This window comes from Colossoma macropomum, unplaced genomic scaffold (assembly GCF_904425465.1).
Source record: "Colossoma macropomum unplaced genomic scaffold, Colossoma_macropomum, whole genome shotgun sequence".
In the NCBI taxonomy this organism is placed as follows: Eukaryota; Metazoa; Chordata; class Actinopteri; order Characiformes; family Serrasalmidae; genus Colossoma; species Colossoma macropomum.
In genome coordinates this window covers 31,359,489-31,376,841 of record NW_023494791.1, presented here as the reverse complement: position 1 = coordinate 31,376,841, position 17,353 = coordinate 31,359,489, and the positions used below count along the sequence as shown (strand labels likewise).

At 44.8% G+C, this 17,353-nt stretch overlaps 1 pseudogene; it reads left to right on the top strand.

The window, feature by feature from the left end:
- Positions 1-1,350: 1,350 nt before the first annotated feature.
- On the top strand, positions 1,351-10,885 carry LOC118811080 (annotated as a pseudogene).
- The last annotated feature ends 6,468 nt before the right edge of the window (positions 10,886-17,353 follow it).

The following is a 17,353-nucleotide window of genomic DNA, read 5'->3' as shown; positions in this document are numbered from 1 at the left end:
ACATAACATACTACAGCCAGCATGAGAAAGTTTACTGTTTTATTATTTTATTTTAAGTTATTTAGTGCTCAAAATAAGCACAAAAAATCACTGGTATTATGATTTGTGCATCCGTATTTAAAATATAAAATCAGGGCATTTTCACTTGTTTCAAGAATTAGGCTGCTTCTACATTGTCTTACTTCAAGAATTTGAGATGGGGCCAAAAACAATGAATATTGTTTATTTGTCATGATGCTTGCATCATGTATTACACAGACATGCACTAAGGAATTATAGCATTACTTCAGAAAAGTACTTCTTAGGAAGACATACAGAGTCTTGTACAAAATATGTATAAAGGACAGGAATCAATCTGCCATTATCAGCCAAGTGCTTAACACTGTACAGGGCAATCTCATTTATTTACATCAAAACCCAGGAATTGGGTGCTCCAGTCCTGGAGGGCCAGACTCCAGTACAGTTTGGTGATTTTCCTGCTCAAGCAGACCTGATTTAAATAATCTGTTAATTACCAAATTTTTTGGTAGGGTAGAGCAGGAAAATCCTCAAACTGTGACTCCGGCCCCACTTACCTACCCCTGTACCACAAAATGAAGCACTTGCAAATCATAATAGTACTTCATAACAATATTGTAAGAACATATTCACAGTCTTCATTCTAACATTTATAGGAATTACAGGAATCTGTCTGCTATCACCAGCCCAGTGATTAACATTGTGCTGGGCAATTTATATACATGTAAACATACTTGCATCATGTTTGTAGTTTACATATATACACTTAGGAATTATTAGATGCTTTGTAAAGCTTAATGATATCAGCAAGTGAATACTTCAAAGGAATATAGATATTTTCGTTGTTGCAAAATGTGCAATAAGAGATCAGCAAGACTGTCCGCTGTCACCAGCTCATTTGCTTGAGCAAGGTAGGGAATTTCAACTTTATATGACAAGAAATCTTTGTCAAAGCACAGTGTGTTTTATTGCTGAATCTCAAAGCAACACAGTGTTGAATTTATGACAAATATACACTGTAAAAACAAGAAATTGTTCGGCTTAATACGACTTTTAATTCTACTGAACAAAAAATATGTAATTGTGCCATAAACTATATCAAAGTAATTGACTCAACTAACGTTATTAAGTTTCTACTTAAATGTTGGCCTCACTATTGTTGGGAATGTAAGGGGTTAATGCTTTGGAAATGCATTGCAGTGTGGGTATTGTAGGGCATGTTGTAGTAGTCGCCGTGTGCTGCAGCCTCGAGCAGCACGTAAAGTTTCCTCTCTCGCTCCTCCGCTCCTTTTTCTTTTATTTAACACGGCCACTCGGTTTTATTTTTGTGTTATGCCCAAGCTGTCTGCAATAAACACCCAGTACTTCGAGGTAATCCTGCCTTTGACCCGTCTTTGCGGTGGAAATGAACTAAAGTTTGGGTATTACCCTAGAACGGGTGGAAAAGCTGAAGCCGTTCTGGCCCAGGAGCTAGCAGGTGAAGCAGCTCCCCTGAGCCTCACGACCACGGTCGAGAGGCAGAAATCAGGAAAAGGTAACACTGGGGGCTCGTCCGGGATTTCCTCCTGCATTGGTCAGTCATTGAAACCGAAACTGTACTGGATTGCCGAAGTAAAACCAACGTTGTGAAAGCGAAATGGACTGTTGGTAAAGTTACATCCACGAGTGGCTAATAAAGTGGTTAGCGGAGTGTTTAGTGAGTTTCGGAGTGAGAGAGACGAAATGGCAGCTATCAAAGATAAAACAGCTCAGAAGTTTGAGAATGTAACAACTTGCTCAAACCCGTTCATGTCACTGGCAGTCGTGAATGAAAGTAAACAGTCACAGAGTGCATTTGAAGGCTGGTTGAGGCAGGTTAATGACGAAAACGGCAACCGAGTGTGTAACTATAAACCGGTTGAGACCGGCGCATGTGAACCAGCACAAACGAGTTCACACTCGCACCAAGTAATGAGAGAAACCACTCCGTTTAGGATGTGTGAGGACACTGCACAGTGGTGTGATAGTGGAATTGAGTCACAGCCGAGCCAAAATGAAAACTGTGGGAATGTTTCTCAGCCTGTAATGGAGATATCGCATTCACCGCATGCTAACCTGTTCAGCTCTGTTCAGCGCAGGTTTTTCACGGAGAGCACACCTGTTAATGCTAATTACTATCTCGTGTCATGTAGAGAGCCAGCTTCTCCACCGTTCACTCTAGAAATGCCACGAATTGAAACTCAGAATGCACAGCCACAGGGACAGTGTAGATGTGTCCATTGTGATGTTAAGTCCACTGGAGTTTATTCTGGAAGTGAGCATGTTCTCCTAAATCATTCAAAGTCCAGTTCTTGTGACAGGCAGCCCAGACGTGTGCATTACGACATTTCATCTGACAGCAAAGGTGAAAATGCAGCTCAGAGAGAGAGTTCCTACACTGCGACCAGGTCAGTTTGATGGTACTGGGTCATGGAGGGAGTTTTTACATCGCTTTGAGAGCTGTGCCGAGGCTAATCATTGGTCAGAAAAGACAATGGCTGTCCAGTTGAGGTTCTGTTTGGTAGGAGCTGCAGGAGCTGTTGTCCACAAAAATCCAAGGTCTTCATGCTGGAGCTACATGCGCATTGTGGATGAAATAGAAGCTGCATATGGTCCATCTTCAGAACATGCTGCTGCCATAGGCATTGAGCTGAGGCAAAGAGTGCGAAAGCCAGGTGAGCTACTACATGTGCTGAGAGATGATATCTATGAAAAAGTGTCTATTGTGTATGCAGATCGTTCTGAGGCCGAGCAAGACAGTATCGGTGTGGAAGTGTTTACCAACGCCATGGATAGTGCTGGGATGGTCCAGAGGATGTTGGAGGAGCGTCCACGCACGCTGGCACGAGCTTATGAGCTTGCTCACAGGTACGAAACAATAAAACGTGCCGCTGCCAGTGTTACTCGTCTGATGCAAGCTGGTGTGCACACAACACAGCGTAGAGTGAGAACGGCTACTGTTCGTGAGCGTGCAGAACAAGTTGAGGGTGAGAACGAGACAGCATCATTTGTAGAGCCTATTCGTAAGTCCCAAAGATCTAGCTTCAAGCCTGATCTCGGTTGCACCAGCCTTGTCCAGCATGACATACAGACCTTGCCTGGCCCACCAGTGAAACAGCAGCTGCGACGAATGGCCTTTGAGAAACAGATTGAAGCTGATAAGCAGATCCAGCAGAGCCTTGAAGGTGGATCGGCTTCACCAAGCAACAGCAGCTGGGCGTCACCAATAGTATTGGTACGCAAGAAGGACCAGACTTACCGCCTTTGTGTGGACTACAGGGCCCTGAATGCGCGTACTGTAAAAGACGCATATCCTCTTCCGCGCATCCAAGACACACTGGAGACCCTTTCGACTGCCAAATGGTTCAGTACTTTAGACCTGGCGTCCAGTTACTGGCAAGTTGCACTAACGCCCAGGGCCCGTAAGGCCGCCGCTTTCTGTAGCAGGAAAGGCTTATTCACATGGAATGTCATGCCTTTCGGACTTTGCAACGCGTCATTGCCTGATGGATCGCGTCCTGGTAGGCCTGCAGTGGGAGACATGTCTCGTGTATCTGGACGACATCATAGTGCTGGGAAAAGATGTCTCAGAAATGCTCCAACACCTTTCTCAAGTGTTCGACCGGCTCCGCCAAGCCAACTTGAAGTTAAAGCCAGCTAAGAGCTGCCTTTTCCGTCGCCAAGTAGCTTATCTGGGTCACATCGTTTCAGCACAAGGGATCAAATCAAATCAAATCAAATCAAATCAGATTTATTGTCACATCACAAGAGTACAGGGACACAGGTGAGTGAAAAACTTGAGTGCGAGTTCCACAAATTATGCAGAGAACAGTATTTACACATAGATAAACAAAACTATAGATAGGATAGAAGAATAGATAAAACCAATTTAACTAAAATATATACATATAATCTTACACAATAACTTAAAAATAATAATATTGCACCGAGACATATAATATTGCACTGGGAATGTAGGGTGGGTGTAATCAACTATATACTATATATAGTAATGGATATTACAATGCTATGTGGATGTGCAAATAATCACACTAGGTGTGGAGGTAGAAGATGGTACAGTAGGTGGCAGAGTATTTAGTAAAGTGCAAGGTACAGGAAGTTAAGTGGAAGCGCAGGGGGAGAGTATTGTCTTTGGATAGGTATTCAAAGTCCAGCTATGCAAGTAAAGTGCGGGAGTACAGTGGGTGCACGTACGTGTAATGGGAAGGGTTGGGCTGGGCAGAGCAGTGATTACTGGCTGTTCAATAGCCTGGTTGCATGGGGGAAGAAGCTGTCTTTGAGCCGACTGGTTCTGGCTTTTAAGCTTCTGAGCCTCCTACCACTCGGCAGCTGAGAGAACAGACAGTGACTAGGATGGGAGGGGTCCTTCATAATCCTTCTGGATTTCCTCAGGCAACGACTGGTGTATAAATCCAATAGGTTAGGGAGCTGAACCCCGGTGATGGACTGTGCTGTCCGCACCACCCTCTGCAGAGATTTCCTCTCACGAACAGTACAGTTCCCGTACCAGGTGGTGATGCTGCCCGTCAGGATGCTTTCCACAGTGCAGGTGTAGAAGGTCTTAAGGATGCTGGGGTTCAGGCCAAACCTCCTCAGCCTTCTGAGGAAGTAGAGGCGCTGGTGGGCCTTCTTCACCACCTGTGAGGTGTGCACTGCCCATGTCAGGTCCTCGCTGATGTGAACACCGAGAAACTTAAAGCTGCTGACCCTCTCTACCGCAGTCCCATTGATGGAAATCGATGGGTGTACTCTCTCCTGCTTCCTGAAGTCCACGATCAGCTCCTTGGTCTTACTGACGTTTAGAGAGAGGTTATTCTCCTGGCACCAGTTTTCCAGGATTTTAACCTCCTCTCTGTAGGCCGATTCATCGCTGTTGGAGATCAGGCCCACAACTGTTGTGTCGTCAGCAAACTTTATGATGACGTTGGAGCTGTGTCTAGCAGTGCAGTCATGGGTGTACAGGGAGTACAGGAGCGGGCTGAGCACACAACCCTGGGGGGCTCCGATGTTGAGGGTCAAAGAGGAGGATGTGATACTTCCCATCCTTACCACCTGCCGTCGGTCCGTCAGGAAGTTCAGGATCCAGCTGCACAGTGTGCTGTTCAGACCCAGATCCCGGAGCTTGCAGTCGAGCCTCGAAGGAACGATTGTGTTGAATGCTGAACTGTAGTCTACAAACAGCATTCTCACATACGTGTCCTTCTTTTCCAGGTGGGAGAGGGCAGTGTGCAGGGTCAGGGCGATTGCATCGTCGGTGGATCTATTCCGCCTATATGCAAATTGCAGTGGGTCCAGGGTGGCAGGCAGTGAGGAACAGATGATATCCCTGACCAGCCTCTCAAAGCATTTGCTTATGATGGAGGTCAGGGCAACAGGTCGCCAGTCGTTCAGACAGGTAATACTAGCTGTCTTTGGAACTGGCACAACGGTGGCTAGTTTGAAACTAGCTGGCACGACCGAGAGAGACAGTGAGGTGTTATAGATGTCTGCAAAAACTCCTGCTAGTTCCCTGTAGCAAGCTTTAAGCACTCTCCCGGGAATGCCATCTGGTCCTGCTGACTTGCGTGGGTTCACCCTCTTGAAGGCTTTGCACACATCAGCTACGGAGACGGAGGGGGGGTTGGGATCAGCGGTGGGCGGGGCGCTCTCCAGTGGTGCTGCGGGAATTCCGTCGAAGCGAGCGTAGAAGTTATTAAGCTCGTCCGGCAGATCAGCGCTGGTACTGGGCAGAGTGCGAGAGGCAGTTTTATAGTCAGAGATTGTATTTAACCCCTGCCATAAGCTTCGTGTGTTGGCTGTGTTGAACTGTGCTTCCACTTTCATTCTGTACGCACGTTTAGCTGCTCTGATGGATTTACGGAGAGCGTAGTTGGATTGCTTGTACTCCTCCGTATTTCCCGCTCTGAATGCAGCGCTGCGTGCGCTGAGGGCGGAGCGAAACTCACAGTTCAGCCAGGGCTTCTGATTGGGGTAAACGCGGACTTGTCTGCAGGGCACTACGTCATCCACACACTTGCGTATGAAGGCGGTGACTGTGTCTGCGTACTCGTCCACGCTGCCCGACGAATCACGGAACATTTCCCAGTCCACATGATCAAAACAATCCTGCAGCATAGCATCTGATTGGTCAGACCAGCGGCGCACCTCCCTGGTAGTGACCGGCCCCCGTTTCAGCTTCTGCCTATAGGTGGGCAGGAGCAGGATGGAGGAGTGATCTGATTTGCCGAACGGGGGTCGGGGGAGGGATTTGTAACAGTTCCGGATGCTGGAGTAAACATGGTCTAAAATCCTGTCTTTCCGAGTGAAACATGTTACGTGCTGGAATAATGTCGGACAGTAGGTTCGCAAGTTATTCCGATTAAAGTCCCCCGCAACAATAAGTGCAGCCTCCGGGCGCGCGGTCATCTGCTTGCTGATAGCCTCGTGTAGCTTCCCGAGCGCGAGGTCCGAGTCCGCCTGCGGGGGGATGTACACCGCGGCCAGACAGAGTCCCATTATCTCACGGGGCAGCCACGCCGGCCGGCAAAACACGATGAGAAATTCCAAATCCGGCGAGCAGAAAGACTCGATGAAATGTACATTCCTCCGATCACACCAAGCGTTATTGATCAGAAAACATACACCTCCTCCTTTGCTTTTCCCGGAGAGCTGCTTGGTTCTATCGGCGCAGTGCAGAGAGAACCCGGCGGGTTCGATGGCATTATCAGGGACCTCATCGGATAACCACGTTTCTGTGAGGCAGATAACGCTGCAGTCCCGGATCTCTCGCTGGAAGGCGACCCGTGCATGAAGCTCACACAACTTGTTTTCCAAGGACTGCACGTTAGCCAGTAATATGGTGGGAAGAGGCGGCCGATGGGCACGTCGTCTGAGTCTGACGAGCACGCCGGCTCTCTTGCCTCTTTTCCGGCGTCTTCGACGGGTGCGTGGCCGGGCGGCCCAGATGAGTGGCGCCTCTCCAGTGTTAGCAAACAAAGGATCGGCGTTATGGAACTCAAAGTCCGGTTTCCGGTGAGTGATCGACGATCTGATTTCCAGAAGTGTTTGTCGGTCGTAGGTGATAAAACCAGTAACATTTAGTGCAAAAAGAGTTAAAAACAAACACAAAAACAACAAAAAACTGCAAAAGTAAGCGGGAGCTCGCAACACGGCAGCCATACTCGGCGCCATCTTGGAATGGTACGCCACAGGATCGCCACAGACCCAGAAAAGGTCCAGAAAGTCCAGCAGTGGCCCGAGCCTACTTGTGTGTCTGAAGTTCGTCAGTTCGTGGGCTTAGCTGCATACTATCGACGATTTGTACAGGATTTTGCAAACATAGCCAAGCCTCTTCACGAGCTCATCAAGAAGAATGTTCGCTTCTGGTGGACACCGGAATGCCAAGATGCTTTCGAGACACTAAAGAATTCGCTTACCACCACAGCTGTCCTGGGCTACCCACGTGACAGCGGCGATCTCATTCTCGACACAGACAGCAGTAATTTTGGCATTGGAGCAGTCTTATCCCAAATGCAAGATGGCGCGGAGTGTGTGCTAGCCTATGGGAGACGACGACTGTCTTCCACTGAACAGAATTACTGTACCACACGGAGAGAATTACTCGCAGTGGTGGAGTTCACCAGACATTTCCGTCAGTACCTTCTAGGAAGGCCCTTCATTGTGCGTTCTGACCATTGTAGTCTGCGGTGGCTTGTCAAGATGAAGGAGCCTGAGGGTCAACTGGCAAGATGGCTTGAAAAGCTTGCAGAGTATGACTTCAAGGTCGTGCATCGACCTGGACGTCACCACCACAATGCGGATGTTATGTTGTGAAGACCATGTCGACCAACATGCCCGTGCAACATGACAGATCCTGCTGAGAGAAATGGCAAGATTCACCACCAGGGGGTACAGTGCAATTTTGAACTCCATGGTGATGTTACTTCCCCGGAGCTCAGAGTAGTGGGGGTAGGAGCATGCTCTAGCTCTCAAGCCAGACCATTCGAAGTTGTCCCTAAAGCAGATCTGAAATGCCAAACCAGTGTAGATAGCTCCCCAGCAGTGGAGAGAGTCTATGTAGCTGACACCATGCCAACCATGCTGTTTAATGGCTGGACTCTGGAAGATCTACGCACTGCTCAAAAAGCTGATCCTGATATCGCCCCAGTCTGGCGATGGCTGGAGGAAGGAGGCGAGCGCCCCACCTGGGTGGATGTGTCACCTTTAGGGCCAGCCACTAAAGCTTATTGGAGCCAGTGGAAGAGACTTTACATGCGAGATGGTGTTCTCCTATGACGCTTCTATTCCACTAATGAGGCTGTGTTCCGTCCACAAATTGTTCTACCTCGTGTTTTCCGGCAAGCTGTTCTGAAGCAGATGCATGATGGTCCAGTGGGTGGACATTTTGGTGTGGAACGGACTTTGGCGCGGATACAGACACGCTACTACTGGTACCAAATGAGGGAAGATGTCACTCTCTGGTGTCACACATGTACCAGCTGTGCTGTCAAGGCCGCCCCTCCAAGAAACCTCAAGCACCTATGGGTACCGTACGTGTGGGTGCACCAATGGAAAGGATCGCCATTGACCTGATGGGGCCGATGAATGAAACTGAATGCCATAATCGTTACATTTTGGTGGCCCAAGATTATTTCACCAAGTGGGTGGAGGCCTATCCATTGCCCAATGACCAAGCCGTCACGGTGGCTGAAGTTCTTACTGCCGAGCGGGTGTGTCACTACAGAGCGCCCCAAACCCTTCACAGTGACCAAGGGTCTAATTTTGAATCTGATGTCTTCCAAAGAATGTGTGAGCTTCTGGGAATTGAGAAGACTCATACCACCCCATTTAGACCATAGTCTGACGGACAAGTGGAGCGATTTAATGCCACACTCCAAAAGATTCTAGCCACAACTGCAGAATGATGTCATTGGGATTGGGACCTGATGACTCCATTAGCTGTCATGGCCTACAGAGCCACCAAGCACAGTTCGAGTGGACTGACCCCGAATATGATGCTTTTTGGGAGGGAACTGACAGAGCCAATTGACCTTGTGGCTGGATTGCCACCTGACCATGAAAGTGCCAAGACACCTCCAGAGTATGTTGCACAACTTTGAGACAGGCTGGAACTCGCTCACAGGATCGCAAGAGAAGCACTGGGTGAGTCTGTCAAGCGTGCAAAGAAGCAGTATGACAAGAATGCCCACAAGACCTGTTACAATATTGGTGACGCAGTATGGCATCTGGTTAAAGGAACCAAGCGTGTGCGGAACAAAGTCAGAAAGTTCCTCCCATCGTATGAGGGACCTTACTTCATCTTAGGACAGCTGGACAATCTGGTGTATCGGATTCAGAAAAATCCAAAAACAAAAGTGAAGGTGGTTCATCACGACAAGCTCAAGCCCTACCACTCTCGCACTCCACTAGACACCTCTTGGGTGCACCAGTATGCCGAAGCATGGCGGCCAGTGGAAGCTTTACCACCTGCTCTCGAGGATGACACTTTCACCTCTGAACTGGATCTGCCCAGCCTGTTCTCAGACAAACCAAGCTGTGACAACACAGACCATGTTGTTGATTTCCCTTCGTCTGCCCTTCCAAGCCCTGAAGGTTCAGATGAACTTCAGTCTAGTGGGGGTAGCACAGTGCAACAAGGACAAACATGGACTGTGAGTAACCTTGTTGTAGGTCCAACAGCCAAAAGACCCAAGAGAAACATTAAACCACCCAAAAGATTTGGGGACTGGTTAGTCTCTTGAACTGAACTGAAACCAGTACTTTAACCGGAACTGTAAACTGTTGAAAAAAAAAAGAAGAGCCAGAGAAAGACAGTTCAAAGAAATTTCTGTTCTGCAAAAAGAAAAAAAAAAATGAAAATGTTACTGTTAAAAAAAAAGAAAAAAAAAACCCTGAGAAGTATTGTTAACTGTGAAACAAAATGCATAATTGTGTACTTTTGTGCAAACTTTTGGTTGAGTGGTCCGTTTTTTTTTTTTTGTAAGAGGAGGCGTTTAAAGCGTATATACATATGTTTGAGTAGTATGAGATGAGAGCCATGTTATATCAGATAAGCCATCTTAAGTATAATAAGAGAGAGTTGTTTTAAGTTGTAAGTACTCTTGTAACCTCTTCTTTTTCAGAAACAAGAGCTATCAGGGACTCGCACACACAGGGGAGTGTATGTCTGCTCAGTCTGGACTGTTTAAGCACTGGAAAATACTGGCTCATCTTCCTTCTCTTCCTACTTTGGACCAAAAGCTCCTAACACTGTGCTACCCATCAACCTCAACTATACTCAAGCCATTGCAAAAGGAGTGTATGGACTGCTTGCTCCGTTCAGTGGAGTTAAGATTGCCTTAAGAGACTGAAAAAAAAAGGGGTAACTCAATGTCTTGAATTTGATGTCCATGTGTACCAGAGAAATAGTGCTGGAGTGGTGTTAGGTTTAATCACCATCCAGAGTGGGGGTAGTGTTGGGAATGTAAGGGGTTAATGCTTTGGAAATGCATTGCAGTGTGGATATTGTAGGGCATGTTGTAGTAGTCGCCGTGTGCTGCAGCCTCGAGCAGCACGTAAAGTTTCCTCTCTCGCTCCTCCGCTCCTTTTTCTTTTATTTAACACGGCCACTCGGTTTTATTTTTGTGTTATGCCCAAGCTGTCTGCAATAAACACCCAGTACTTCGAGGTAATCCTGCCTTTGACCCGTCTTTGCGGTGGAAATGAACTAAAGTTTGGGTATTACCCCAGAACGGGTGGAAAAGCTGAAGCCGTTCTGGCCCAGGAGCTAGCAGGTGAAGCAGCTCCCCTGAGCCTCACGACCACGGTCGAGAGGCAGAAATCAGGATAAGGTAACACCATGTAACCTACGTCGGCAAAATATACAAACTGTTGTTGAACCGTAGTTGAGGCCAGGCCAACTCCTGTGAGCATGCTCAGTTTGACTTCTTAGCTGAACGGGGTCTATGGAGCAATTCCGCAGAGGTTTTCGTTTTTTGCTGGAATTTCCGTCCACCATTTCGAGACTGATTTCCCGCCTGGCAAGGATCTCTTTGGTACTACTGAAGTGAACCTTCCAACGTCCAAGTGGTGAGTGTTTTGATTGAATAATATCTAGAAATTCTACCTTTGCCGTAGTTACATGTGCAATTTTTTTAACGTTACTTAACTGGTCGTGCTTCGGATATGCAACGCAGCGCCGTGGCTTCCAGTAAGTAATGCTAACAGTGAGCTAGCTAACGTTAGCTATCTAGTTATTTCGCAAACGTAAGCGCTAACGTTGACTTAATTGGCAAACGTAACTGTTAATGGTGGGTCTGAACATTTTCATGACTACAGATACAGTACACTGGTTAAATCCCCCGAACCCCGGTGAGCGGTGATACCGGTAACAACGCGCCGCATTCAGGTCATTAGTAATACTGAAGTCTTTATCTGGTAATACATGCGCCGCCGCTAGCTAGCTACATTGCTAGCAGCTGCGGTGACGGAGCACCGCTCGCCAGGGTCTGGATGTGTAATGTTATCTCGGCCATGTGAATTGAGTCGCCAGTATTTTTACCGCGTTTAAAATCTAACATAAACTATGTTTCGGACATTGAAATGTCGTTAAGTTTACAAGCCTAGCCAGCACCATGGCTGCTACTTAGCATTCAGCAAACGTTAGAAACGGGGGTCCTAAATTAGCGGACCCCGGGCCAGGTTCAGAGAACCTAGCTTCCCGAGCACACGCATATCATTAGTTTTGCGTTGTAACTCAGTGTTTTAAATGTTTTACTGTGTTTTTAATGTTAATTTAGCACAGACTCAGCTAAAAATTCTAAAAAAGGTAAATTCTCAATGGCCTGAGGCGCAAAATTATATCTACTGCACCATTTAAGGTGGAACAGGAAAATTCGAATAAGTAGCTGTCTTCAGCTTCGTGTGATTTAGGCTATCAAAATATCCTACGTACAGTTTTATATAGAGCTCTACCTGTAAATTTGCGCTATGGTTCATTTCGACAAGGTAGCATGATTCGTCACAACAGCATGCTTATTAAAGCAATATACCACTCGAGGCCGTGTATTACTGCGATTTTATTATGGGGAAGGGGGCTGTTACGCACGGTATCGTTGCCAAGGAATCGTGGACTGTTCAGTGAGGAGAACCATGTTCAGCCATTGTATACTGCGGTCATTTATTTAACCTTTTAACCTTTTAACTTTAAGACACTCCTCACGCTGGGGCTGAGCATCAAACGGCTCCCTGCTCCCTACATGGTGCACTAGGTAGAAATTTAAACGCTGGCTCCTGCACCCAAAGACCACATAATATAGCAAATAAATAGTCATCTGGGAATCAGCCTCATCCATACTCAACAAATGGTCCACTCTTTCACTGTTAAAACTACAATTTCGCACTATTTAGGGAGTACAGAGCCGTTTGGGATTCAGCCTAGGTTTGATGCTACTTCTAACTGAAACGGACATTTGACGCGTGTAAGCCATTCAAGTGGCATTTTTTCATATTTACATTGCAGTTTTACAGTGAATCATACTGTAAGTGCTTTAATTCAAGCCTGTGATATTAATGATGAAGTTGTTTAGGCTGTTAGCTATCTTTAAACCTGACACTCTGTGGTCCATGCAAGCAGAATTAATGTCAGAGATTATTTCATTAACAGCAGAAGGATATTTCATGCCATTAGGATGCAGCCATAACTTTGTGTATTTAGTGCATTTTAGAACAGCTTTGAATGCAGTTCAGCCAATTATATTTTAGAACTGGGACCATCTGTTTTATAAAAGAAAAGTTGATGGTACTATGAACGTAGAGTGGACAGATATATGTATTTGTTCTTACCCCAGGGAGTAGCCTACCAGGCTCATCTGCATGACATGTTGAGAAACTATTGATTATAAAAAGCAGTAATTTGAAACAACAGTGAGTACCCGCACTTTGAGGAAAGATACCAGCCAAAAGTGGTGATGGCATGGAAATGAATAAAAATGAAAGATGAACTGTATAAAAAAAAAGCAGTTCCCAATGTCAGCTACAACAGCAACAAGAACTGAAACAATAGCAGAGGATGTCCACAGGATAAAGAACTAACCTTGTTCTGAAGAGAACTGAAGTGAGCAACATATTTTTATTTAATTTAATTTAATTCTCATTCTCATTGCAGTTATTCTTTGAAGTGCAGGTTGTGCAGTTTTGTCAGCTTGAGTCAAGAAGGTCTATTGAGGCACCATCGACTTTGACACGGAAGAGGAGCTCACTGGCCCTGTGTCTACAGTGACTGTGTACACCTTCAAAACACCTGGTGCATTAAAATCACATCTCACCAGGTCGCATTGCAAGACTGTAAAAAGGCAGGAGACATCAACCTTCTTTTGTGAGTTATGTGAATTTAGAGAAATTTGCATTCAACGCACCTTTTTCACTCATCTTGGACATCATTTAAAAAATCAAGAGACTGTGCGTTGCCCCTTCCTGCAGTGTGAGTTTAAAACTGACAGTCTAAAAACTTTCACATCACACAGAAAGCACAAGAATACAAAGGAGATTAGAACTTGTTTGAGTGCATTCTGAAAATGAAACCTGTGCCATTGAAACTCATGCCATTGACCAGCCATTAAATAACTTTGTTGAGGCAGAGACATTACAAAGTGGTTCAAGTCGAGATTCAGGTGACAGTGGAAGGGATGAATATGTAGATTCTGAGACTCTTGAACATAAAATTGCATCTCTTTTTGTGTGCATGCAAACAGTATTGCACGTTCCTAAAAGTGCTTTACAGAAAATTGTAGAAGAATTTAATGATATTCTGCACTTTTCTAAATTCCATTCCCTTCAAAGAATCAAAGAGGTGCTTAGTGAACATAGTATTGAAATAGATGATAGTGTTGTTCAAGAAATTAATGATGCAGTATTCAAAACAAATCCACGAACTGTAGCTACTAAAGCAAAAGGTGCACTGTCCTCTGATCACAGGAGGAATCTCTATTTTAAAGAGCACTTCCCTGTCATTGAGCCAAATGAATATATATATATATATATATATATATTTTGAGATGGTCAGTACTTCAAAGACAGTAAACTTTTGGGGATACAAGAGACGAGTATTTCTATAGGACTATACAAGATGAATTTGAAGTATGTTATCCTTTGGGGACATCTAGAAAAATTCATAAGATTACCGCTGTCTATTGGGTTGTGCTCATTTTACCAGCCAAGTTTCGCTCTACCCTGCCCTTAATTCAGCTGGCTGTTCTTGGAAAGAGTGGTGATGTAAAACTGTTTGGGTATGATGCATTTCTTTATCCACTGATCAAGGATATAAAGTCTCTAGAAAAGCACAGTGTGTTTGTTGAGGTTCTAGATAAGTTTGTAAAGGGAACAGTGTTTTGTGTCTGTGCGGATAACCTTGGGGCCCACAGCCTTGCAGGCTTTCAGGAGTCTTTCAATGTTGAAAAGTTTTGCAGGTTTTGTTGTCTTAATTGAGACCAAATTGCAACTGTTGAGCCAAGGGATTTTCAATTAAGAGCTGTACAACAACACAACACCTTTGTGGAGGAGCTTGAGTCTAGTGATAAACAAAGTGTGAATGGTGTCAAAGGGGCCTGTGTCCTGAGTAAGCATTTGTCCTACTTCCATCCAGTGACTGGGTTTCCTCCAGATATTTTGCATGACTTGTTTGAAGGTATTGTCTCAGTAGAATTATGCTTGTGTCTGAAAGAATTGATTAGAAAAGGATTCATTACATTTGATGGACTGAAAAACTGTTCCCATACAAATTTTCTGATAAGGTCAGCAAGCCAAAACAAATTACAAAGGCCAGCTTTGCAACGGGAAGAATCAGTGGCAATGGACATGAAAATTGGACACTGTTACGTTTACTACCTCTTATGATTGGGAGCAGTATTCCAGAACAGGAGCCCTCATGGGAAATATTAATGGACCTTAAAGAGATTGTTGAGATTGCTGTCTCTCCTATGCTATCAGAGGAAATATTGTGTTACTTGGAGAGTAAAATATCTGACCATCGAAAGTTGCTTATCGATACGTTTCCTGACTTTAAGTTGCGGCCAAAGCATCACTTCATCGAACATTATGTACATCTCATACGCTGCTTTGGACCTCTAGTGGACTTGTGGACTATTCGATTTGAATCCAAGCATAACTTCTTTAAAGAAGTTGTGCATGATTGTCTCAGTTTCAGGAATGTGCTTCTTACACTCTCTTCTAAACATCAACAAATGATGGCGTACTTCCTTGATGGCCAAAATTGTACATTGGGATTTTGACACAGTTGAAATATCATCTTTCGAAGAAAAACTGAGGACGGTAATCAAAAAGAAATATCCAAATCAAGAGACTGTGTCCCTTGTCAAAGAAGTTAATTTGTATGGGACCCAGTACGTAAAGGGCATGATAGTTTCTGCTCGGCAATGTAGTGGACTGCTGGACTACAAGATACTGAACATTTTGGTGAACTTTGAGAAAGTGTCCTTTGTCACTACAAAGCTCTCATCTTGGTTTATGGAACATTACAGGTCTTATCAGCTTATTGACAGCAGCTACAAAGATAGAGAAATCCTATACCCAGAGGTTTTGAATGATTACCACCCATTGGCTGCATACCCAGTAGCTAGAAAGTTGATGGTGACCCCAAAGATGTGCCTTCTGCATTGAATGTAATGGTATGTACTATGGACATGTGTAATTAACGAATTAATGGATTGTTCTTTGATGTTTGATTTGTAATTTGTGGTAATACTAGAACTTTGTGTGTGTGTGTGTGTGTGTGTGTATATATACAGTGCTCAGCATAAATGAGTACACCCCAACAGATTTGTCAGAAAACCTTTAGTTTCCTCTCAGAATCAACATTTTCTATGAGATACTATACTACAAAATACTCCCACAAATGTGGGTCATTGATTGCAAACAAGATGTGTTAATTTGCACAAACAAAAAAGTAATTTTCCTAACAAATTAGTTCAAGACCATGTTGCAAAAATGAGTACACCACAATGAAAGTCTTAGGAGCACAGCTAAAGTTTAGACTACAAAATTCTAATTAACAAGAATTCAACCACAGGTGAGTCTAATTATTCATTAAACAGGTGTCCAGCAGACAGTTGACTATAAAAGGGCGCTACTTAAAGAAAACCCGTTCCCATTTCACGCTGTCATCAATGGCACCACATGGAAGAAAAATGTCATGAGACTTGCGAAAGAAAATAATTTCTTTACACAAGAAAGGTGAAGGCTACAAGAATCAGCAAAGCTTTACTTATCAGTCAGAATACTGTAGCAAAAGTGATACAAAAATTTAACAAAGATGGAACTGCAACCACCTCCCAAAGACGTCCAGGCCGTCCATGGAAGTTATCACCTACAGCAGTGTCTTCTGATGAGAAGCCTTGATGAAAATCGCCATGCAAGTTCACTGCAATTAGCTAAAGAAGTAGAAAGGCAATCTGAGGTGACTGTTTCCCGTGAAGCAATACGGCGTACACTGCGCGGGAATGGCATGCATGGGTGTCGTCCACGAAGGAATCCTCTCCTAAAGCCCATGCACAAAAAAGCCCGCCTAGATTTTGCCAGGGCCCATGCTGAAAAAGATGAAGACTACTGGGACTCTATACTCTGGAGTGATGAGACCAAGATAAATGTTTTTGGAACTGATGGCTTCCAAACTGTATGGCGTCGCAAAGGTGAGGAGTACAAAGAAAATGCATGGTGCCTACAGTGAAACATGGTGGGGGCAGTGTCCTTATGTGGGGCTGTATGAGTGATGCTGGTGTCAGGGAGCTGCATTTCATTGATGGTATCATGAATTCACAGATGTACTGCTCTATATTGAAAGAGAAGATGCTACAATCACTCCGTGCCCTTGGTTGTCATGCACTTTTCCAGCATGACAATGATCCAAAACACACATCTAAGGCGACTGTTGCATTTCTGAAGAAGAACAGGGTCAGAGTGATTCAGTGGCCAAGTATGTCTCCTGATCTGAACCCAATCGAACACCTATGGGGAATTCTGAAGAGACAAGTTGAGCATCACTCTCCATCCAGCATCCAGGCTCTAAAAGAGGTCATTCTTGAAGAATGGAAAAAGATTGATGTTTCAGTATGTCGCCAGCTTGTTCATTCCATGCTTAGAAGACTTGGTGCTGCCCTTAAAAATCATGGAGGTCATACAAAATACTAGATGTAGTAGTTTTTGTTGTGGGGTGTATTCATTTTTGCATCAACTAATTTGAGTGAAACTGAAGATTTTGTAATCTGTTATATTATTAACCTTACTTTAATAAAGGTTGTAGGTC